The sequence below is a fragment of the Macaca nemestrina genome, chromosome 13, assembly GCF_043159975.1.
Source record: "Macaca nemestrina isolate mMacNem1 chromosome 13, mMacNem.hap1, whole genome shotgun sequence".
NCBI classification, from domain to species: domain Eukaryota; kingdom Metazoa; phylum Chordata; class Mammalia; order Primates; family Cercopithecidae; genus Macaca; species Macaca nemestrina.
In genome coordinates this window covers 82,375,697-82,401,831 of record NC_092137.1, presented here as the reverse complement: position 1 = coordinate 82,401,831, position 26,135 = coordinate 82,375,697, and the positions used below count along the sequence as shown (strand labels likewise).

Below are 26,135 nucleotides of genomic sequence, written 5' to 3'. Positions count from 1 at the left end.
AGTTTGTCTTTTAGCTAGATTAAGAAAAATGACCTCAAAGCTTGTTCATGTTACAGCATATTTCAAAATTATTTCCTTCCTCTTTAAAGCTGAAAAATATTTCACGGTATGTCCATACCACAATTTGATTATCCAGTCATCTATTGATGAACATTTGGGTTGTTTCTACCTTTTGGCTATTGTGAATAATGACAATTTCAGTGAGGATTGAAACAATGGCTCCTCACTTGTGCCTGTATCTTTTCAATCAGAAGAAGCAATTAGTAATCAGAGCACAGATACCTGATGTTTGGAGGTTAGGATCCTTATTGTTCACCCTGGCTCCCACAAACCATGTGCAAGCTGCTTCAGGAAGAGCCACACAGCTTCCTACCATGGCTAGGATTGGGGATGAGTAGACACTACCCAATCAAAAACTGAAACTCACCAAAATAAACAATTTACTATGCAAGCCATCCCTTGGAAGTAGTAAGACGTGCACTTCATATTTTCTTCATATTTATTCAATTCAGAACTTCAAAACAGTGACATCAAACAGATTCTGCCAGTACAGTTGCTGTCTAGGTGGGGAAACACATTTCTGGAGCTTTCCACTCTGCGGTCTTCCCAGAGTCATTTTCTCAGTAACTATTTTGGGAAAAATAAATTTAATAAAAATAAGCAACTTGCATTTTTTTCTTCACATTTATTTAATTCATTCATTCATGGATTGAAGGTGTGCCATTTGATAGGCCTCCAGGGCTCTGAGGCAAATAAAGTAATACAGCCTTCTAGTTTCCAAAAGTTTTAAGTCTAATAAGAGAGAAAGATAAGCAAACAACTGCAACACTGTGTGAATAGAACTTTAATTGAATACTGCCAAGGTTGAAGCGACATGCCTTCCTCTTGGGTGTGAGGGGTAGATGTTAGAGAGCAGAAAATATTTCATTTAATACACTATCTCCTACATATAAGTAATTGGTAAAACAAGGATACCCCTTCTTCTGCCTTTCCACTTGGGCTGCTTTGCCATCTCCAAGATCCTGTAAAGGAAGCAAACACGTATTAAACGTGGGAAACTGGGTAAACCATTAGTTTTTACTTTTAATGTAAAAGTTTTTACATGCTGTTTAATCTCTTTACCTGTCTTTTTTGATAGTCCACTGACTTAAGCTATATCTTTTCTTTTTAATTCTAGTCTTCCTTTCTCATGCTCATGAATTTATTCATCAATTTATTAATTCTATAAACATTTGTTGAGCACCTAGTATGCTCCAAGCACAATGCTAGACATTTTGCTACTATCTGGCAATAGAATGGCAATAAAGACAACTTGAAAATATTCTCTGTACCATGCAGCTTGTAGTCTAGTGAGAAATATAGACATTAAATAAGTAAATCCAAGATGAATGCCATGTTTTACTTTCTGTCTCTGACACAAATCAGACACATGGCAAATTAAATGTTTTTATAGGTTCTGTGTTCTAATGGACTCAAAAAATAGGGCAAGTATGATTCTCTTTAAAAATTCCATTGAATGCTGCTAATTTTGTACCACCAGCCCATAAATACATTATTATTATTTTTATCCAATTTCTACATCTTGCCTGAGGTGGCACCTTGTCAATTGAGAAAGGCCTTTGCAGCTCAGTTTGCTGTATTCCTCATTCTTCCACAAAGGATGGGCATGTAATCTGTTCAGAGCCTCACTGGCTCCTATTCTTGTTATCCTGGACCAAATCTCGTTTTACACAAGGCCCAGGAATCAGGCCTTCACTAGAGGCAGCTTTGGAGAGCTTCTGACATCTCTGTTTCACAATGTTCTACATACGCTCCGTTTTTGTCCACTCCCCGGGGACAGAAGCAGAACATGGTGCGACATCATGAATGGCATTATTTAGCAATGAGCGAGGAGGACACCCTTAGGGCAGTATGTAATTTTAAACTGGAAAAAAAAAAATGACCAAGATCCATGGGTGTGAAGAAAACAGCAGCAGCAGATGTTGTAAAACACAGGTAAGAAAGAAAGGTGACAGCTGAGAATGAATTCATTTTCCTCCAAAGCCTTCTGTCCTTACTCAATCATGCCAGATGGAGAAGCAATCTCTAAGACATAAGGTCCTGTTGGTCTCACTGCCCTTATCACAAGAGAACTAGTTAAAAATGCTTTCCCAAAGCAGTATAATGATAAAAGTAAATGCAATGTTTCATTTATTAATCAAGATTAGATTTATCTCACTCATTTGAGACAGCAAGCTGTGATGGAAAATAGCAGACTTTGGGTTACAGAGACATGGCTTTGAATCCTAATTATTTTAATTGCTACCTGAATGACCTTGATGGAATTTTTCTTTCTGAGACTTGGTATTCTCACTTACAAAACAGTAAGAGCTCACATTGATTGAGGCCTTACCTTGAGCTGGACATTATGCTAATCAAATTGTTTTATTGTCCCATTTAATTCTTTTTAAAAAATATTTGCCCTATGTACTCTTTGCTGGTTTCTATAAAAGAAAATAAAATAGAAGATAATTTAAGGAGTTTAATTAACTTGCGAAAGTCGGCAACCAAATGTAGAAGTTAGGGGATTGAGTGATCCAGGAAGATGTGCCTGAGTTCAAATCCCAGATTCATCATATTAGATTGAACATCTTTTTAAACCTCCTTGTACCACAATTTCTTCATAGATAAAAGCAGGTATTGAAAATAGCTGCCTTATATAATGTCTATGGAAGTAGATGTGATAGTATAAGTGTTTTTTTTTTTTTTAGTTTCATGCCTACAATATAACTGTTCAATATGTTAATAGTTTTAGTAGTTTATTATTGTTACTATTTTATATTGAATCAATCAGTGTCTAAGAAATATCTAAATTTAAATCTAGGTCTGTTGCCCTTGAAAGCCCACGTCATACTCACCTACACTGGTGAGTGTTCTTGTTGAGGGTTAAATGCTAGAGTAATTAGTGGAAATCTTGGCAGTTACTAGGTGCTAAATACTTTGATTCCTCCTAGACTCTCTTTATTTTCCCTTCTAGCTGACAAGAGAATAAAATCTTGGATTTGATGAGGGCTGCACATCTCTCTTTTAAGTTTTTCGATAAATTTCTCCAATTTCCATTGTATTCTTCAGGTGTCTGTGTTCTGTTTTGTTTTCCAAACCATTTCCTGGATTTTTTATCCCTATTCTACCTTGTAAATATTGATGATATTCTGGTTTACATACTTGGTAAAATTCTCTTCTTTTTGTTTTCTCATACCAATTATATATTAATTGCTTTGTCAAATACACAATAAATATGAACTGAGTAAGATACTTTATTCAAAAGGATTATTGAAAATGGTTGGGGGAAGGGACTATTGTCATAGAAAAATGAGGGCTATTGCAGTAGGGAGAATATTAAAACCAGAAAATACGAGTTTATCAAAAGTTAGAAGGGTTTTGTTTTTGTTTTTTTAATGAGAAAGAGTAAACAAAGATCAAAAGAACCAAGTGTGGAAGTGAGATGAACAGTGTCATGACTCAGCAGATAAGGGAGTGCTTTCTTGAGGCCAGCCTATTGTGAGTGATTGTTGAAGATGGGATGTATGTTGTCATAGACTAAGGTTACTAAAAGATAAAGAACTTGGAGGAAACAGAATCTTAAGCAGAGGTTGGTTACCATTTTGTTTAGATTGATCAGTGGGGACAAAGAATTTACTAATTCTTTATCTGGCAAAGGATGGGAATTTGGAACAACTTGTCTGATCTTGTCATAGGTAAATAAGGAAGCATATTTGAGTCTCATCCAAGTCACTTAGTAAGGGTGGTTCTTGTCAGTAAGCCATTTCCAAAAACATAAAAAGTGAAAAGATTTTTTGACCTTCTGTTTTTCAGGATCACAGAGCTCGGGTCAATTTCAACAACATCTAATTTAAAACATGATTTCCACATATGCCTAAGTATGTCAGAAAGACATGTTAAAAACATAAGGCAAATTTAACTTAATAGAGTTTAATTGAGTAAAGAATGATTCATAAATCAGACAGCCTCTACAACCAGGATAGATGCAGAGCAACTTGAGGGCTGCTACGTGGTCAGATAACATTTATGGACAGAAAAATTAGTGTGATGTATGACGTAGAGAAAATGGAAATGGGGTACAAAACCAGCCAGACTGGTTACAGTTCAGTGGCTGCCTTTTTGAACATGGTTTGAACAGTTGGCTGCCTGTGATTTGACCACTCTGTGATTAGCACAAGGGTAGGTTATAGTCTGTTTATATATCCAGTTGTTAGAGTTCATTATGTATGGAGAGAACTGTTGGCCAAACTTAAAATATGTAAGAGGGCAGCTTTAGGCTAAACTTTATTTAATAGACATCACAACCCTGGAATGACATAAACAGTTCTATTCAACATTTCCAAAAATAAAATCATCTTTACTGATAAAATTTATATTATTTTTGGATTTTTTTTCTTTTCTTAGTGGCACCTAGTTACCTAACATAGAAATGTGAAAATGAAAAGGAAGGAAAAAGGAGAATGGCTTTAGCTAATCCATCCTCTCCTGGGTGTCTCATATAGTCAACCTTCCGTAACTACAGGTTCTGTATCCATGGGTTCTGCATTCACAAATTTAACTGAAGATTTAAAGTGTCCATGGGGAAACAAACATAAATCCAATATAATTAAAAATAATACAAATAATATATAATAGAGTATAACAACTATTTACATAGCATTTACATGATATTAGATATTATAAACACAGTAATCTAAAAATCATTTCAAATATACAGGAGGATATACATGGTTCATATGCAAACACGATACAAACCTATAAAAGGGAATTGAATGTTTGTAGATTTGGAAATGGGGTTCAGCTTCCTGGAACCAATCCTCCAGGCATATTGAGGGAAGACTGTATTTAACATATGAATTATTATAGATGAACAAGAAGGAGATAGGCAAGTAAAAACACACTTTTAAATTGAGCAAGAAGTATGTGGAAACAAATAACTAGAGTATTATAATAGTAGGAAGCTCAGTAATAAACAGACTTTTTCTAGAAATATATATTGAGCTGGGCATTTTGTAATTTTTATAAAACCTTTTTTCTTACTGAAAATACAGTATATTATCAAATATATTTAATAAAAAACATATATACACATAGAGATGTGTAATAAAATAAGATCACTTTACATATGTATTTTGTAACTGCCATTCTTCTAGTTAAGAATGTGTAATGCCTATTTTCCAGTGACATGTAAAATTATTTAGTGGTATCATTTTGAGATTTCGTGCTTTGTTAAAATACAGCCAGAGGGGGCTGGAGCAGGATGGCAGAATAGGAACAGCTCCTCTCCAGCTCCCAGCGTGAGCAACACAGAAGACAGGTGATTTCTTTTTTTTTTTTTTTTTTTTTTTTTTTTTGAGACAGAGTCTCACTCTGTCGCCCAGGCTGGAAGTGCAGTGGCGTGATCTCGGCTCACTGCAAGCTCCACCTCCCGAGTTCACGCCATTCTCCTGCCTCAGCCTCCTGAGTAGCTGGGACTACAGGTGCCTGCCATCGCGCCTGACTAATTTTTTGTATTTTTAGTAGAGACGGGGTTTCACTGTGGTCTCGATCTCCTGACTTTGTGATCTGCCTGCCTCGGCTTCCCAAAGTGCTGGGATTACAGGCATGAGCCACCGCGCCGGGCCCAAGACGAGTGATTTCTGCATTTTCAACTAAGGTACCAGGTTCATCTCACTAGGGAGTGCCAGACAATCAGTGCTGGTCAGCTGCTGTAGCCTGACCAGCAAAAGCTGAAGCAGGGCAAGGCATTGCCTCACCTGGGAAGTGCAAGGGGGAAGGGAATCCCTTTTCCTAGCCAGGGGAACTGAGACACACAACACCTGGAAAATTGGGTAACTCCCACCCCAATACTGTGCTTTACCAAGGGTCTTAGCAAATGGCACACCAGGAGATTATATCCACACCTGGACGGGAGAGTCCCATGCCCGCGGAGCCTCCCTCATTGCTAGCACAGCAGTCTGCGATCTAACGGCAAGGCAGCAGGAGGCTGGGGGAGGGGCACCCACCATTGCTGAGGCTTAAGTAGGTAAACAAAGCCGCTGGGGAGCTCAAACTGAGTGGAGCCCACAGCAGCTCAAGGAAGTCTGCCTGTCTCTGTAGACTCCACCTCTGGGGACAGGGTACAGCTAAACAAACAAACAAACAAAAGCAGCAGAAACCTCTGCAGATGCAAACGACCCTGTCTGACAGCTTTGAAGAGAGCAGTGGATCTCCCAACATGGAGGTTCAGATCTGAGAACAGACTGCCTGCTCAAGAATATTCAACATTCTTAAAGAAAAGAATTTTCAACCCAGAATTTCATATCCAGCCAAACTAAGTTTCATAAGTGAAGGAGAAATAAAATCCTTTACAGATAAGCAAATGCTTAGAGATTTTGTCACCATCAGGCCTGCCTTACAAGAGACCCTGAAGGAAGCACTCAACATGGAAAGGAACAACTGGTACCAGCCATTGCAAAAACATGCCAAAATGTAAAGACTTTCGATGCTAGGAAGAAACTGCATCAACTAACAAGCAAAATAACCATTTATTATTATAATGACAGGATCAAGTTCACACATAACAATATTAACAATATTAAATGTAAATGGACTAAATGGTCCAATTAAAAGACACAGACTGGCAAATTGGATAAAGAGTCAAGACCCATCTCACATGCAGAGACACACATAGGTACAAAATAAAGGGATGGAGGAAGATCTACCAAGCAAATGGAAAACAAAAAAAAGCAGGGGTTGCAATCCTAGTCTCTGATAAAACAGACTTTAAACCATCAAAGATCAAAAGAGACAAGGCCATTACATAATGGTAAAGGGACCAATTCAACAGAAAGAGCTAACTATCCTAAATATATATGCACACAATACAGGAGCACCCAGATTCATAAAGCAAGTCCTTAGAGACTTACAAAGAGACTTAGACTCCCATATAATAATAATGGGAGACTTTAACACCCCACTGTCAACATTAGACAGATCAATGAGACAGAAAGTTAACAAGGATATCCAGGAATTGAAGTCAACTCTGCACCAAGCGGACCTAATAGACATCTACAGAACACTCCACCCCAAATCAACAGAATATACAATCTTCTCAGTACCACATCATACTTACTCCAAAATTGACCACATAATTGGAAGTAAAGCCCTCCTCAGCAAATGTACAAGAACAGAAATTATAACAAATTGTCTCTCAGACCACAGTGCAATCAAACTAGAACTCAGGACTAAGGAACTCAATCAAAACTGCTCAAGTACATGGAAACTGAACAACCTGCTCCTGAATGACTACTGGATACATAACGAAATGAAGGCAGAAATCAAGATGTTCTTTGAAACCAATGAGAACAAAGATACAACATACCAGAATCTCTGGGACACGTTTAAAGCAGTGTGTAGAGGGAAATTTATAGCACTAAATGCCCACAAGAGAAAGCTGGAAAGATCAAAAATTGACACTCTAACATCACAATTAAAAGAACTAGAGAAGCAAGAGCAAACACATTCAAAAGCTAGCAGAAGGCAAGAAATAACTAAGATCAGAGCAGAACTGAAGGAAATAGAGACACAAAAACCCTCCAACAAATCAATGAATCCAGGAGTTGTTTTTTTGAAAAGATCAACAAAATTGATAGACTGCTAGCAAGACTAATAAGAAAAAGAAGAATCAAATAGACACAATAAAAAATGATAAAGGGGATATCACCACCTACCCCACAGAAATACAAACTACCATCAGAGAATACTATAAACCCCTCTATGCAAATAAACTAGAAAATCTAGAAGAAACGGATAATTTCTGGGACACTTACACTCTCCCAAGACTAAATCAGGAAGAAGTTGAATCCTTGAATAGACCAATAGCAGGCTCTGAAATTGATGCAATAATTAATAGCCTACCAACCAAAACAAGTCCAGGACCAGATGGATTCGCAGCTGAATTCTACCAGAGGTACAAGGAGGAGCTGGTACCATTCCTTCTGAAACTATTCCAATCAATAGAAAAAGAGGGAATCCTCCCTAACTCATTTTATGAGGCCAACATCATCCTGATACCAAAGCCTGGCAGAGACACAACAAAAAAAGAGAATTTTAGACCAATATCCCTGATGAACATCGATGCAAAAATCTTCAATAAAATACTGGCAAACCAAATCCAGCAGCACATCAAAAAGCTTATCCACCATGATCAAGTGGGCTTCACCCTTGGGATGCAAGGCTGGTTCAAGATATGCAAATCAATAAACGTAATCCAGCATATAAACAGAACCAAAGATAAAAACCACATGATTATCTCAATAGATGCAGAAAAGGCCTTTGACAAAATTCAACAGCCCTTCATGCTAAAAGCTGTCAATAAACTAGGTATTGATGGAACGTATCTCAAAATAATAGCTATTTATGACAAACCCACAGCCAATATCATACTGAATGGGCAAAAACTGGAAGCATTCCCTTTGAAAACTGGCACAAGACAGGGATGCCCTCTCTCACCACTCCTATTCAACATAGTGTTGGAAGTTCTGGCTAGGGCAATCAAGCAAGTGAAAGAAAGCAAGGGTATTCAGTTAGGAAAAGAAGAAGTCAAATTGTCCCTCTTTGCAGATGACATGATTGTATATTGATAAAACCCCATTGTCTCAGACCAAAATCTTCTTAAGCTGATAAGAAACTTCGGCAAAGTCTCAGGACACAAAATTAATGTGCAAAAATCACAAGCATTCTTATACACCAGTAACAGACAAACAGAGAGCCAAATCATAAATGAACTTCCATTCACAATTGCTTCAAAAAGAACAAAATACCTAGGAATCCAACTTACAAGGGATGTAAAGGACCTCTTCAAGGAGAACTACAAACCACTGCTCAGTGAAATAAAAGAGGACACAAACCAATGGAAGAACATACCATGCTCATGGATAGGAAGAATCAATATTGTGAATATTACCATACTGCCCAAGGTAATTTATAGATTCAATGCCATCCCCATCAAGCTACCAATGAGTTTCTTCACAGAATTGGAAAAAACTGCTTTAAAGTTCATATGGAACCAAAAAAGAGCCCACATCTCCAAGACAATCCTAAGTCAAAAGAACAAAGCTGGAGGCATCACACTACCTGACTTCAAACTATACTACAAGGCTACAGTAACCAAAACAGCGTGATACTCGTACCAAAACAGAGATATACACCAATGCAACAGAACAGAGTCCTCAGAAATAATACCACACATCTACAGCCATCTGATCTTTGACAAACCTGAGAGAAACAAGAAATGGGGAAAGGATTCCCTATTTAATAAATGGTGCTGGGAAAATTGGCTAGCCATAAGTAGAAAGCTGAAACTGGATCCTCTCCTTATTCCTTATACGAAAATTAATTCAAGATGGATTAGAGACTTAAATGTTAGACCTAATACCATAAAAACCCTAGAAGAAAACCTAGGTAATACCTTTCAGGACATATGCATGGGCAAGGACTTCATGTCTAAAATACCAAAAGCAATGGCAACAAAAACCAAAATTGACAAATGAGATCTAATTAAACTAAAGAGCTTCTGCACAGCAAAAGAAACTACCATCAGAGTGAACAGGCAACCTACAGAATGGGAGAAAATGTTTGCAATCTACTCATCAGACAAAGGGCTAATATCCAGAACCTACAAAGAACTCAAACAAATTTACAAGAAAAAAACAAAAAACCCCATCAGAAAGTGGGCAAAGGATATGAACAGACATTTCTCAAAAGAAGACATGCATACAGCCAACAGACACATGAAAAAGTGCTCATCATCACTGGCCATCAGAGAAATGCAAATCAAAACCACAATGAGATACCATCTCACACCAGTTAGAATGGCAATCATTAAAAAGTCAGGAAACAACAGGTGCTGGAGGGGATGTGGAGAAATAGGAACACTTTTACACTGTTGGTGGAATTGTAAACTAGTTCAACCATTATGGAAAACAGTATGGCGATTCCTCAAGGATCTAGAACTAGATGTACCATATGACCCAGCCATCCCATTACTGGGTATATACCCAAAGGATTATAAATCATGCTGATATAAAGACACATGAACACGTATGTTCATTGCGGCACTATTCACAATAACAAAGATTTGGAATCAACCCAAATGTCCATCAATGACAGACTGTATTAAGAAAATGTGGCATATATACACCATGGAATACTATGCAGTCATAAAAAAGGATGAGTTTGTGTCCTTTATAGGGACATGGATGCATCTGGAAACCATCAGTCTCAGCAAACTATTGAAAGAACAGAAAACCAAACACCGCATGTTCTCACTCATAGATGGGAACTGAACAATGAGATCACTTGGACTCAGGAAGGGGAACATCACACACCAGGGCCTATTATGGGGAGGGGGGAGGGGGGAAGGATTACATTGGGAGTTATACCTGATGTAAATGACGAGTTGATGGGTGCTGACGAGTTGATGGGTGCAGCACAGCAACATGGCACAAGTATACATATGTAACAAACCTGCACGTTATGCACATGTACCCTAGAACTTAAAGTAGTATAATAAAAATAAAATAAAAATACAGCCAACTAATCAGTATTCTTTTTCACTGGATGTCAGTGTCATTTCCAGTTGTTTTATGTAAATATTTGTATAAACATATATTTTTTCTGGAGGATAAATTCTTAGAATCAAAAGAAATAATCACTTTACCAATAGTAAAGTCAAATTGTCTTATAGGAAACGACTATTACCTTGTATTGTTCAGGAAAAAGATGAAATTGTGTGTTTCCTTTCACAGTCATCTGTAAGTATTGTACTTACAAATATATAATTAATTGGGTGGGTAATATACATTTATTTGCCTTGCAAGTTTGAGCCTTTTCTCATCTGTATTGAGCATCTGTATTTCAGTGTCATGACTTGATCCACATTCTCACGTAAATGTACCTTATATAGGTGGTTACGTATATAATTCCTATAAAGCCAAATTTTAAATCCTAATTCAAGACTCTTGCCCTAGCCAGGACTTCTAGTACTATGTTGAATAGGAGTAGTGAAAGTGAGCATCCTTGTCTTGTTCCAGTTCTTAAGGGAAATGCTTTCAACTTTTTCTCATTCAGTATGATGTTGGCTGTGAGTATGTTATATATGGGTTTCACTACTTTGAGGTATGTTCCCTCTGAGTAATTTGTTAACAGCTTTTATAAAGGGATGCTGAATTTCATCAAATGCTTTTTCTGCATCTATTGAAATGATCTGTGTTTTTTAAAAAATTCTATTTATATTGTGCATCACATTTATTGATTTGTATATGTTGAAACATCCTTGCATCCATGGAATAAAACCCATTTGTGGCACATTCTTTTTGATGTGCTTTTGGATTTTGTTTCCTGTATTCTGTTAAGGATATTAACCTATAGTTTGCTTTTTGTTGTTGCTTTCTTGCCTGATTAGAGTAATATCAGCTTCATAGAATGAGTTCAGGATGAATCTCTCCTCATTATTTTTGAACAGCTTCAGTAGGATTGGTATCAGTTTGTCTTTGTACACGGTTGAAATGCAGCTATGAATCTGCCTTAAATCTGGGCTGTTTTTCTGGGCATGGAGGGGCAAGTTTTTTATTGCTGATTAAATTTTATGACTAATTATTGGTTTGTTCCTGACTTCTCTTTCTTCCTGGTTTTATCTTGGGAAGTTGTATGTTTCCAGGAATTTATCCATTTCCTCTAGGTTTTCTAGTTTTTGTCTATAGAGAAGCACATAGAAATATCTGATCTTTTGTGTTATTGTGGTATCAGTTGTAATGTCATCATTATCATTTCTGAATGTGCTTATTTGAATTTTCTGTTTACCTTTTCATATTGTGTTCTGAGAATTATTTATACATTCTGGACACAAGTTCTTCAATATTTGATATGCACGTACTTTCTCAAGTCTGTGTCTTTTTTTCATTTTCTTAGCAGTGCTTTTTGCAGAATAAAGGTTATTTTAATTAATTTATTTATTTTGAGATGGAGTCTTGCTCTGTCACCCAGGTTGGAGTGCAGTGGCGTGATCTTGGCTCGCTGCAACCTCCACCTCCTGGGTTCAAGTGATTCTCCTGCCTCAGCCTCCTGAGTAGCTGGGATTACAGGTGCCCGCCACCACACACAGCTAACTTTTGCATTTTTAGTAGAGATGGGGTTTCACCTTGTTGGACAGGCTGGTCTGGAGTTCCTGCCTCGTGATCTACCCGCCCTGGCCTCCCAAAGTGCTGGGATTACAAGCGTGAGCCATAGCACCTGACTTTTTTAAAATTTATTTTAAAGGAAGAAATTGAGGCAGCAATAAATAGCCTACCAATTTAAAAAAGCCCAGGACTAGATGGACTTTTTTTAGTTGATGGGCTATTATTCTTCTTTGTACCTCTACCAGAGGTGCAAAGAAGAGCTGGCACTATTTCTACTGAAACTATTCCAAAAATTTAAAAGCAGGGACTCCTCCATAACTCATTTTATGAGACCAGCATTATCCTGACATCAAAACCTGGCAGATTTACAACACCAAAGATGAAAACTTCAGGCCATTATCCCTGATGAACATCAATGCAAAAATCTTCAATAAAATACTGGCAACCTGAATCCAACAGCACATTAAAAAGCTTATCCACCACAATGAAGTTGGCTGTATCCCCAAAATGCAAGAAGGTTTAACATATACAGATCAATCAATGTAATTCATCACATAAACAGAGAACTAAAGACAAAAACCACATGATTATCTCAATAGATGCAGAAAAGGCCTTCAATGAAATTCAACATCTCTTCATGTTAAAGCTCTCAATAAACTAGATATTGGAGGAATGTACTTCAAAATAATAAGAGCCATATATGATAAACCCACAACCAACATCATACTAAATGGGCAAAAGCCAAAAGTATTCCCCTTGAAAACCAGCACAAGATAAAGATGCCCTCTCTCACCACTCCTGTTCAACGCAGTATTGGAAGTTATGGCCAGGACAATCAGGCGAGAGAAAGAAATAAAAGGTATTAACATAGGAAGAGAATAAGTCAAATTATGTTTGTTTGCAGATGACATGACTCTATATCTAGAAAACCTCATTGTCTCAGCTCAAAGGCTTCTTAAGCTGATAAGCAACTTCAGCCAAGTCTCAGGATACAAAATCAATGTACAAAATTTTCTAGCATTTATATACACCAAAAACAAGTAAGCAGAGGTCCAAATCATGAATGAACTCCAATTCACATTTGCTACAAAAAGAATAAAATGCTAGGAATACAGCTAACAAGGGATGTGAAGGAACTCTTCAAAAAGAACTACAAACCACTGCTCAAGGAAATCAGAACACAAACAAATGGAAAAACATTTCATGTTCATGGATAGGAAGAAATGATATCTTGAAAATGGCCATACTGCCCAAAGCAATTTATACATTCAATAGTATTGCCATTAAACTACCTTTGACACTCTTCACAGAATCAGAATAAACTATTTTAAAATTCATGTGGAACCATAAGAGAGCCTGTATAGCCAAGACAATCCTAAACAAAAAGAATAAAGCTAGAGACATCATGCTACCTGACTTCAAACTATACTACAAGGCTATAGTAACCAAAACAGCCTGATACTGGTACAAAAACATAGACTAAAGCAACAGAATAGAGAACTCAAAAATAAGACTGAACACCTACATCCATCTGATCTTCAACAAACCTGACAAACAATGGGGAAAGGATTCCCTATTCAATAAAAGGTGCTGGGAGAACTGGCTAGCCACATGCAAATGATTGAAACTGGATTCCTTCCTTACATCTCATACAAAAATTAACTCAAGATGGATTAAGAACTTAAATGCAGAACCTAAAACTGTAAAAACCCTAGAAGAAAATCTAGGCAATACCATTCAAGACATAGGCACGGGCAAAGATTTTATGATGAAAATGCCAAAAACAATTGCAACAAAAGCCAAAATTGACAAAAGGGATCTAATTAAGCCAAAGAGCTTCTGTACAGCAAAAGAAACTATAATCAGACAACCTACACAATGGGAGAAACATTGTGCAATCTTTTCATCTGACAAAGGTCTAATATCTGAGTCTACAAGAAACTTAAGTTTACCAGAAAAAAGCAAACCACATTAAAAAGACAACAAAGGACATGAATGGACACTTCTCAAAAGAAGACTTTCATGTGGCTAACAAACATATGAAAAAAAGCTCAACATCACTGATCATTAGAAAAATGCAAATCAAAATCACATTCAGATATGCTATCTCAGGCCAGTCATAATGACAATTATTAAAAAGTCTGGAAACAACGGATGCTGGCAACTTTGCAGATAAATGTTTTTACACTGTTGGTGGGAGTGTAAATTAGTTCAAGCATTGTGGAAGACATTGTGAAAATTCCTCAAAGATCTAGAGGCACAAATACCATTTGACCCAGCCATCCCATTTGTGGGTATATACCCAAAGAAATATAAATCATTCTATTGTAAAAACACATCCACACGTATATTCATTGCAGTGCTATTCACAATAGCAAAGATGTCAAATCAACCTGAATGCCCTTCAGTTATAGACTAGATAAAGAAAATGTGGGACCTATACACCATGGAGTACTGTGCAGCCATAAAAAGAATGAGATCATGTCCTGTGCAGAGACATGGATGGAGTTGGAAGCCATTATCCTCAGCAAACTAACACAGGAACAGAAAACAAAACACCACATATTTCTACTTACAAGTGAGAGCTGAATGATGAGAACACATGGACACATTGTGGGGATCAACACACAGTGGGGCATGTCAGAGTGTGGGGGCTGGGAGGGAGAGCATCAGGAAGAATAGCTAATGGATCCTGGAGTTAATACCTAGGTGATGGGTTTGATCTGTGCAGCAAACCACCATGACACACGTTTACCTAGGTAACAAACCTGCACATCCTACACATGTACCCCAGACTTAAAAGTTGAAGAAAAAAAATAGTGTATGTGACCTAGGCCTTGGTAATGAATTCTTAAGACATGACACCAAAAGCAATCAATCAAAGGTAAATTTTCTTTCTTTTTAGAGTCAACTTTTTATTTAATTGACACCTTGTATTGCTTATTGGTTGCAATATTATTTAGTTCTACTTCAATCTTTCTTTTTTCTTCCAGGTATGAGTTTGGTTTGTTCTTGAGGAACAGGTATACTTCATAATTTGAACTACAAAGTAAACTCATTATATGATAATACGTTTATTGAAATATCTTAAAGCCTTTTACATTATTTTTCTTAATTTTTCAAGTTTTATTTTGAATTGACAAAAGTTGCACATATTCATGAAGTACAATGAGATGGTTCTATAAATGTACAGATTGTGGATTAACATATACCTTGTCTCAAATACTGTTTTGTGATGAGAACATTTAAAATTCATTCCTTTAGTTGTTTTAAAATACACTATATAGTAGGCCCCCCTCATTCACAGGGCATAACTCAGAAGACCCCCAGTGGATGCCTGAAACCACCAATAATACCAAACTGTACATATACCATATGCCTTTTTTTCTATAAATACATATAGTAAACTTTAACCTTTTTCCTTAAAGGACAAACTTTGTGGTTTTTCTTTGGCATATCTGAAATACCATGATCACTACTCTTGAACTTTGGAGCTCTAAGTGTTACTTGAACTATAATATCACAACGAGTGGTCTGATAATCCAGACAGCTACTAAGTGACTAATGGGTGAGCAGCATATTTAGCATGGATGTGCTGGATAAAATGATGATTCATGTCCTCGGCAAGAGAGTGGAATGAGATTTCATTATGCTGCTCAGTACATCCTGTAATTCAAAACTTATGGATTGTGTCTGAATTTTTGTTTAATATTTTTTAACCATGGTTGACCATGAATAACAGAAACCAAGGAAAGTGAAACTACACGTAAATGGGCACTACTGTACATTATTTTTAACTATATATACCATGCTGTGCAATAGATCACCAGAACCTAATTCTTCCACTCTAACCAAGCTTATGTAGCCTTAGTGTTTCCTCTAACCATGACCTCCTATTTCTCCAGCCTTGAGTAACAACTATTCTACTCTTTTCTTCTATGAGTTCATTTTTTTTATTTTTTTATTTTGCACATGTAAGTGAAATCAAGTGGCATTTGTCTTTCTGTGCCTAGCTTATTTTATTCAGTGTTATATATGCTAGTTTCATCCATGTTGTTGAAAATGACAGAATTTCCTCCTGTACTTTTAGGACTGAATGGTATTTCATTGTGTCTAAATACCACAATTTTTAATCCATTCCTCCATTGATGCACACTTCAGTGGTTTCCATATATTTGCTGCTAGGAATAATGCTTCAAAGAGTATGGGAGTACAAACATATTTTTGACATACAGATTTTAATTCTTTGCATACGCGGAAATTAAATCATGTATCATACAGTAAATCAATTTTTAGTTTGAGAAACCTTCATATTCTTTTCCAAAATGACTATATTAATTTCCATGAACAGTATATAGGGTTTTCCTTTTCTTTACATCCTTGCCAATACTTGCTGTTTTTCATGTGTTTGACAATAGCCAACCTAACAGTTGGGAAGTAATATCTCATTGTGGTTTTATTTGCATTTCTCTGACTAGAGATGTTTACTGTTTTTTTTTTTTTTTTTTTCATTTATCTGTTGGTTATTTTATGTCATCTTCTGAGGGTCTATTCGATATCTTTACTCAATTTAAATAGTGATTTACTTTTTATTGAGTAATTTGAGTTTCTTTTATCTTTTGAATATTAGTCTATTATTCAAGGTATGATTTCTAAAATTATTTTCTACCTATTTGTAGGTTTTAAGTATCTCTTCACTCAGTTATATCCTCTACCGTGAGAAAGTTCTCTGGTTTGATGCACTCGCATTTGTCTATTTTTGCTTTGGTTGTCTGTGGTTTTGGGGTTATGTATAAAAAGTCACTACCCAAACCAATGTCATGGAGTTTTGTATGGTATGTTTTCTTCTAGTAGTTTTACAGTTTCAGATCTTACATTTATACATTTAATTCATTTTACTTGATTCATATATAAAGGGTAAGAGTCCATTTTCACTCTCTGGGTGTGGACATCCAGTTTTCCAAGTATCATTTATTAAAGAGATTGTGTTTTCTTGGCTTGTCAAAAATCAGTTGAGCATAGATGTGTAAGTATGTTTCTGGGAACTCTGGTTAGTCAATGTGTCTTTATGCCAGTACCATTGCTATTTTAATTATAGTTTTGTAATTTAGTAGTATGATGTCTTCAGCTTTGTTCTTTTTGGCTAAGATTGGTTTGACTATTCAGGGTCTTTTGTGGTTCCATACAGATTTTAGGATTTTTTTCATTTCTGTGAAGAATGACATTAGTCATTTTATAGAATTGCATTAAATCTGTTCTTTATTTTGGGTATTATAGTAGGGTCATTTTTACAATATTAATTTTTTCCAATCCATGAACATGGGATGTCTTTTCTTTTTTGTGTGTGTCCTTTTTTTTTTCTTTTTTTTTAAACAAATGTTTTACAATTTTTATTGTAGAGTTCTTTCCTTTGTTAAATTCATTCCTAGGTTTTTTTTGTAGCTATTGTAAATGGAATTGCTTTTTTATTTCCCTTTAGCTATTTTGTTGTTGGTATGTGGAAACACCTAATTTTGTAGCCTGCTATTATACTAAATTTGCTTATTACTTTTGAGGTTTCTGGTGGTGTCTTTAGGTTTTTATACATATGAGATTATGCTATCTGCAAAGTTTACTTTGTCCTTTCCAATTTGGGTGCTCTTTATTTTTTGCTTGCCTAATAGCTCTGAACAGTGCTTGCAGTACTATGTTGAATACAAGTGTTAAAAATGGAAATCTTTGTTTTGTTCCAACTCTTAGAGGAAGCTTTCACAGTTTCCCTATTTAGTATGATATTAGCCATGGGTTTGTTATAAGTGCCCTTCAAGGTTTTGAATATATTTTTTTGTGTACCCAATATATTGACAGTTTTTATTATGGAGGGTTTTTGAACTTTATCAAATATTTTTTGGCATTAATTGAAATGATAATATGTTTTGTTTTTGATTCTGTAGATTTGATATATCCTATTTGTTTAATTTATTTTAAATTTTCAATATATTTAGTGGTTATAAATGCAAGTTTCTTACATGCATATATTGTGTAGTGGTGAAGTCTGAGATTTTGGTGCACCCATCACCTGAATATTGAACGTTGTACCCAGTAGGTAATTTTTCAATGCTACTTTCCTCTTACCCTGCCACCTTTTGTACTCTCCAGTGTTCATTATTTCATTCCATATGTCCATGTGTACCTATTGCTTAGCACCTACTTAAAAGTGAGAATATGCAGGCTGGGTGCAATTGTTCATGCCTATAATCTTGCCACTTTGGGAGGCCAAGGCAGGTGGATAAGTTGAGCTCAGGAGTTCAAGACCAGCCAAGAAAACATGGCAAAAATCTGTCTCCATCAAAAATACAATAATAATAATAATAATAATAATAATAATAATAATCAGGTGTGGTAGCACACTCCTCTGCTCCCAGCTACTCAGGAGGCTGAAGTGGAAAGATTGCTTGAGCCCAGGAGGTGGAGGCTGCAGTGAATCAAGATCATGCTACTGCACTCAAGCCTGGGTGAGAGTGAAACCCTGTCTCAATAAAAAAATTAAAAAATTAAAATTGAGAATATGTGGCATTTCACTTTGTTTCTGAGTGATTTTAGGATAAAAATCACTAAATGTTATTAGGATAAAAAATCAGTCATAAAATCATCTTGTCCTGGGGTTTTCTTTGATGGGAGACACTTAATTTCTGATTCAATATTCTTGCTTGTTACTATCCTGTTCAGATTTCCAAAGTATTCATGATTTAATCTTGGTAGGTTACATATTTCTAGGAATTTATCCATTTTTTCTAGGTTTTTCAATTTGTTGAACCAATTGTTCCTAGTAATTTCTTATGATTCTTTGTATTTCTGCTAAGGGTTAGTCTGCTAAGGGTTCGTCAACTTTGTTCAGCTTTTCAAAAAACCATCTTTCAGTTTGTTGATCTTTTTCAGTTTTTTTCGTTGTCCTTATTTTAGTTACTTCTACTCTGAACTTTATTTTTTCTGCTAACTTTTGATTTACAGTTGACCCTCAAACAGCATGGGGTTGAATTGCATGGACCACTAATTTACAGAATATTTCAGCCAAATGCAGATGAAAAATACAGGATTTGTATACAGAGGACAACATTGTGTAACCAAGGGTTCTGCAGGTCTGACTGCGGGATTGGATTATGCAGATTTTGGTATACATAGAGGGCCCTGGAACCTATCCTATCTGTATATTGAGGGATTATTGTAGTTGGCTTTTTTTCCTTTTCTCCAGTTTCTTGAGGTATAATATTAGGTTGCTTATTTTAGATATTTCATTTTTTTCTTATTAAAGGCTTTTAGTGCTATGAATTTTCCTCCTAGAACTGCTTTGCTGCCTCCCATATACTTTGGTAAGTTGTGTTTCCATTTTCATTTGTCTCAAAGTATGTTCAGCATTTCTCTCAATTTTTTCTTTGACTCAATAATTGTTCAGGAGCATATTGTTGAATTTGTTTATTTTCCATGATTCCTTCTGTGATTGAATTCTTGTTTTATACCATTGTGGTCAGAAAAAAAAAAAAAAATACTTGATATAACTTCAATTTTTAAAAATGTGTAAAAACTTTTGTTTCCCTAACATATAATCTATCCTGGGGAATATTCCTTCTGAACTAGGAAAAAAATATATTCTGTAACTGTTGGATGAAATATTCTGTCTATGTTTGCTAGGTTCATTTCAACTAAAGTATGCGTTAAGTCCAATGTCTTTTTTTCTGTTGTCGTTGTTGTTGTAGTTTTTTGAGAAGGAGTCTCGCTCTGTCACCAAGGCTGGAGTGCGGTGGCACAATCTCAGCGCACTGCAAACTCCACCTCCTGGGTTCATGCCATTCTCCTGCCTCAGCCTCCCAAGTAGCTGGGAATACAGGCGCCCGCCACTGTGCCTGGCTAATTTTTACTATTTTTTTTTTTTATTTTTAAATTTTTTTAGTAGAGATGGGGTTTCACCGTGGTCTGGATCTCCTGACCTCGTAATCCGCCCACCTTGGCCTCCCAAAGTGCTGGGATTACAGGCATGAGCCCCCGTGCCTTACCAGTCCAATGTTTCTATATTGAGTTTCTGTCTGAATGATCTGTCTAGAGTTGAAGGTGGGTTACTTAAATCCCCTACTATCATTGTGTCGCAGTCTAAGTCTCACTTAAGATCCTTTAATATTCGTTTCATATATTTAAGTGCTCCAGTGTTGGGTATATATCTATTTACAATTTTTATATTCTCTTGATAAGTTGACTTCTCTATCACTATGTAATTACCTTATTTTCCTTTTTTTGTTTTTTATAGATTTTGACCTAACATTTACTTTGCCTGTTATAAGTATGGCAGGAGGAGGTATCCCCCTCCTGCCCTCCTTTGGTATCTATTTGCATGAATATTTTGTTCTATCCCTTCACCTTCAGTCTGTAAGTGTCCATTAAGGTAAAGTGAATCTCTTGTGGGCAGCAACCTATAGTTATTTATTTATTTATTTATTTATTTATTTATTTATTTATTTATTTATTTTGATGAGATGGAGTTCCACTCTTTTTGCCCAGGCTGGAGTGCAATGGCACAATCTCAGCTCACCGTAACCTCCGCTTCCTGGGTTCAAGCGATTCTCCTGCCTCAGCCTCCCAAGTAGCTGGGTTTACAGGCATGCACCACCAAGTCTGGATAATTTTGTATTTTTTAGTAGAGACAGGGTTTCTCCATGTTGGCCAGGCTGGTCTCAAACTCCTGACCTCAGGTGATCCTCCCGCCTTGGCCACCCAAAGTGATGGGATTACAGGCATGAGCCACAGCACCCAGCCAGTTACATCTTTTTTGTTTTGTTTTGTTTTAGTGCCCACTCTTTTTTTTCTTTTAATGCCTTTTGATTGGGTAATATAATCAATTTGTATGACTAACAGGTAAGGACTTATTCCTGTCATTTTGTTAGCTGTTTCCTGGGTTATTATGCATATCCTTTGTTTCTTTCTTCTTCTCTCTTTTACTGTGTGGTCTGATAGCTTTCCATAATAAAACGTTTTGGATTTTCTCTTATCTTTTTTGTATCATATTCTTTTGCTTTGTAGTTGCCTAAAGGGTTAGATAATTACCATATACTGAACAAGCTACTTTATGCTAATAACAACTTAATTTTTTATTGTACACACAGATTCCATACTCCCCCTCCTCTCATGTTTTATATTTTTGGTGTTACAATTAACAATTTTTTATATGTTTTCACAAATTGTTGTAATTTTAGCTGCTTTTATTAGTTTTGCATTTTAACCTTAATTCTAGATATTTAATGTTGGTTTTACTTACCACCATTGCGATATTAGAGTGTTTTGGATTTGACAATGTATTTTTATCAGTTGTTTTTTTTTTTTTTTACTTTCATGTTTTTATATTATAAACTCGTGTCCTCTTTCTTCAACTTAAATAATTCCCTTTAGCATTTCCTATAATGTAGGTCTACTGGTGATATACTCTCTCACCTTCATTTGTCTGAGAATGTTTTTATCAATTTTTTTTTTTTTTCTGGGTTGTGAATGTATCTTTCCACTCTCTTCTGGCCTGTAAGATTACAGATGAAAAATCTTCTGATAATACAATGAAGTTTCCTTTGTACATAGTTATTCAGTTTTCTCTTGCTGCTTTCAAAACTCTCCCTTCATCTTTAAATTTTGACAATTCAATTTTGACATGTCCTGGTTTGGGTCATTTCCATTATTTATTTGAATGTGTTTCTGTCTTTCTCTTCTCCTCCTGAAAACAAATATGTGTATATTGTTTCACTTGATGATGTCTCATATATCTCTAAAGCTATCTCCACTCACCATTCCTTTTTTTCTTCTGCTGATTCAGATTAGAAGATTTTCGTGTATCTGTCTTCTAATTCACTGACTTTTCTTCTTGATTTCTCTGCTGTTGAAACCCTCTACTGAATTTTCTAGTTGTTATAGTTTTTTTCAGTTCTATGATACCTGACTGGTATTTTTTGTACTTTTTATCTTATTGTTGAAATTAATGGGATTTATTCCTTGCATTGCTCTGCTGTCTTCGGAAGTCATCTTTGTTAAAGTAAACTAAATATGGCCTGAGAAGGACTTTGTACTTCTTTGTACTTCTATATTTGAGTCCCTGTGGATAAACTGTAACCTAGCTTAACAGACATAATTGAAAACCTAGAGTATGGGCCTATAACAATAACTGAGTCTTGGCTAATCCCAGCAGCAATACTTCAACCACTCAAAGACTGCTAAGTGTTCAAACTGTGTTCAGTAAGGCAATGCCAACCTATAATCAATCCAGCTGTTTCTGTACTTCACTGCTGATTTCTGTACATTATTTCCTGTTTTTTTGTCTATAAATCTTCTACCACATGGCTGCCCTGGAGTCTCTCTGAAGCTGCTGTGATTCTGGGGGTTGCCCTATTTGTGAATCATTCATTGCTCAAACTCCTTTAAACTTAATTTGGCTGAAGTTTTTCTTTTATCTTTATGAGCTTTATTTTGAGTTCCCTGTTGGGTAGCTTCATTCTACTAAGACTGTTTTTTTAGATTTTTATTTTGAATATATTTCCATGTTTTTCTTTTTCTTGATTTTTCCATGTTGGTTTCTGCACATTATATAAGAAATATGTCTCTCCTAGTCTTTTCAGATTGTAGTTGTGTAGGAGAATGATATCAGCAATCTATCTGGCCAGACATTTTAAGGTGCCTCTTCTAATATTTGTGTTTGTATGAATTGCTTTTTCTGTTTTTGGTAGTCCTCAGAAGATTATGATGTGCGATGTCCCATCAGCACCCAAAGATTGATAAAGTTTTCCTAGTTCCTTCTATCTTCAGGGTGACGCTAAACACAGGTGTTTGTCTCTCACTTTGTACTAAGCTGGGGAAAAAACACGGGGAAGATCCGCATTCATATTCATATTGTACCATCTGACCTTGCGGAGGCAGCTACTGGAAGTTGTTTTATTGTACGTCCAACCCTTAGTTTTCTGTGGTCTAAGAAGACTCAGGAAGACAAAGTCCTGTAGACTCCCAGAGCTAGATCATTAAGCAAACAGTGGAATCTAAAGTTGTTGTGGCCTTGGTGCATGCATAAAGTGTTTCCAGGTAGAATGGCTAGACATGGATTTATCACAGTGGTGAGCCAGAGAAAAGGCTTAGCAAGTGCTGAGCTCCAGCTCAGGCAGCTAGAGGGTTACTGTTGTGTCCCTGCATAGCTCCCTGAAGCAACTTAGAAGCCAGGCCATCAAATAGCCACTGGAAGACTGTATTATAAACCCCTGCTGGAAAGAAACAGGAAGTTGTTTTCAAGCCCTGTTTCTGCATTGCTTTTAGGGGACAAGGCTCTTAAAATTGTTTGCATGCCCATAAAAAACTGTCACTTTTTTCTCTGTAGTCTGGAGAGACTCAGATATGCCTATATTTCCTCTGCTCTTGAATTTGGTGAATTAAGAGCCACACTATAGTTAGAGTGCTATATGTGTTGTCCAAACCCTCGTCTCCAGAGAGAAGCTGGCTGTTTGGGATTCCCTCCTGATTTTATTTCACATACTGGGGTCCCTGGTCCATGCCTGAGTGTACCTCAGCATTTTTTGCTGGTTCGATACAAATGTTTTCTTAGTTGATAAGAAGAAGCCTCTTAAATCATTTCTGACTTTCTTTTAGACTGAATTAATCTGTGAATAAATATTTATTCAGACTGCCTACTGGTAGAGAGAGTCGGGAGCCTTCTATTCTGCCATGTTGTTGATATCATCTCAAACCTTCTACATTATTAATGTCCACAAAAAAAACCTATGAGATGAAGATTGTTTTTCCTATTTGATACAAAAAATTTGTGACTAAGGAATGTCAAGTCAGTTTCCACAGGTTACACATCTAATAGGTGATGGAGTGTATTAGTTAGTGCTCACATTGCTAAAAAGAGATACTCGAGATTGAGTAATTTATAAAGAAAAGAGGTTTACTTGGCTCATAATTCTGCAGGTTATATAGGATGTATGGCTTGGGGCATTTGCTTAGCTTCTGGGGCAGCCTCAGGAAACCCACAATCATGGTGGAGGGTGAAAAGGGAGCAGGCATCTCATTGATTAGGTTGTCATAGCTTCAAAATGTTCAGAGTCTATGTGGTACCAATGACACTAAGACTAACACTGGAATATATTTGGCATCCATTTTCTCGGATCACGACTCTTCTCCCTCAGTCCTATTTGTCAAACTTCTTTATCCCTGCATTGTAAATCTACTAAAGTACGGTAGGAGCAAGAGAGAGAGAACAAGTTGCAACATACTTTTAAGCAGCCAGATCTCATGAGAAGGCACTCACTATCATAAAGACAGCACCAAGCAGATGGTGCTAAACCACTACGAGAAATTCACCCCATAATCCAATCACCTGCCACCAGGCCCGACCTCCAATACTGAGGATTACGGTTCAATATGAGATTTGGGTGGGGATACATAACTGTACTATATCATAGAACTTAGTTTATCGACTTTTGACAAACTCCTTATTGTATATGTTACAAAATGTCATTTGACTTCATACCTATTTAAGAATTCTGAAGAGTTTCTAAGGTTTATACTTTTTTTCTTATACAGTAACATACTTTAGTAGATTTACAATGCAGGGATAAAGAATTCTGACAAGTAGGACTGAGGGAGAAGAGTGGTGATCTGAGAAAATGGATGCCAAATATATTCCAGTGTTAGTCTTAGTGTCATTGGTACCACATAGACTCTGAACATTTTGAAGCTATGACAACCTAATCAATAAACTAATGATTGAATCACTTCATTACTTAATATTACATATGGTAATTTATAACTCATATGCCAACACTTCACAGTTTTCATAAAACATTTACAGAGTGATTTCCATAAGCATATGGTTTTCTGTGATACTAGTTGATGACCCTCCATGATGGCACCAATCTCAGGCTTTTGCATTAGGTTGACTGAGCAGCCTGACTTTTTAGTGGTTATAGTACCTTTTTTTTACGTTTATCAGATAATCAAATTCCCTAAGAAATAATATCAAGTAGGATTATTCATGATCTATGTTCTGCTTTGGACCAACAGAGTATCTTAGAATCAGATTGTCTGGTTCGAAAAAGACAGCTCAATGATTTTCACAACTATTTATGGTCACCATCTTTCTGATGAGATGGACAGATATACAGGAAATGCCAGGATAGACACATTAGGAAATTTCTGGTTATAAAAGCAACTCCTGCTATTAAGTGCTTGGTTTTCCTTTCTGTTCTGACAATTGTGGGCTGTGTGTGAGGAGAAACATACATTGCCTTCACTTCCACCTTCATACTCTGAAACTAGATACATATTCTCTTTACTCCCAGAAGAGAAAAACTCAAATTGTTTTTTATCATTCTCTATGATTAAAAACAAAGAGGGAAGAAGAGAAGGAGGGAGGAAAGAAGGTAGGAAGGAAGAAAAATGACAAAATACCCTATGTATTTGACATCCAAACTAACTTATGTCTGGCATACTGATTTAGGCAAGAGTCACCTTCTATGCTGAATTGGAAGGAATTGCTAATTATCATGTCTTTTGGCACATAAATCAGGAAGCCCCTGAGAAATCCAAAATCATTAGCTGACTACATATGTAGCTGTAATTAATGACTGTTTGTAAAAGACTTTGAAGATGAAAAGCACTTTAATTGAAGTAACCCTCAATCATACAGAGACAGAAAACCTAAGTAAATGAAAATATTAGAACATGAATGGATTACTTTAAAATAACAGGATTTTAAATGTGTGATTTTTTTTTTCTTGTCTTGGAATGTCAGTTAAAGTTACAAAGCTAAAATCAATATGCTAAGTATTCTAAATAGAGCTACAAACATATCCTATGGGACATAGTAAGAAAAGCTGCACTTGGTTTGACTGTCATCTCTCCTGACATACCTCAAGCCTACGTAAAAAAAGAAAAGCTACT

The 26,135-nt window shown here is 36.2% G+C and overlaps 1 long non-coding RNA gene and 1 pseudogene across 2 annotated transcripts in view; one reads left to right on the top strand and one right to left on the bottom strand.

Moving 5' to 3' along the window:
* Window positions 1-829: 829 nt before the first annotated feature.
* Window positions 830-26,135, bottom strand: part of LOC105465346 (uncharacterized) — a 182,125-nt gene continuing 156,819 nt past the window's right edge. For both annotated transcript variants that reach the window (XR_011611947.1, XR_011611948.1), the window contains one exon: window positions 830-1,022. This is a non-coding gene — a long non-coding RNA (uncharacterized lncRNA). The remainder of the gene's footprint in view (window positions 1,023-26,135) is intronic.
* The window catches only part of LOC105465453 (nocturnin-like), a 44,003-nt pseudogene continuing 19,819 nt past the window's right edge, over window positions 1,952-26,135 (top strand).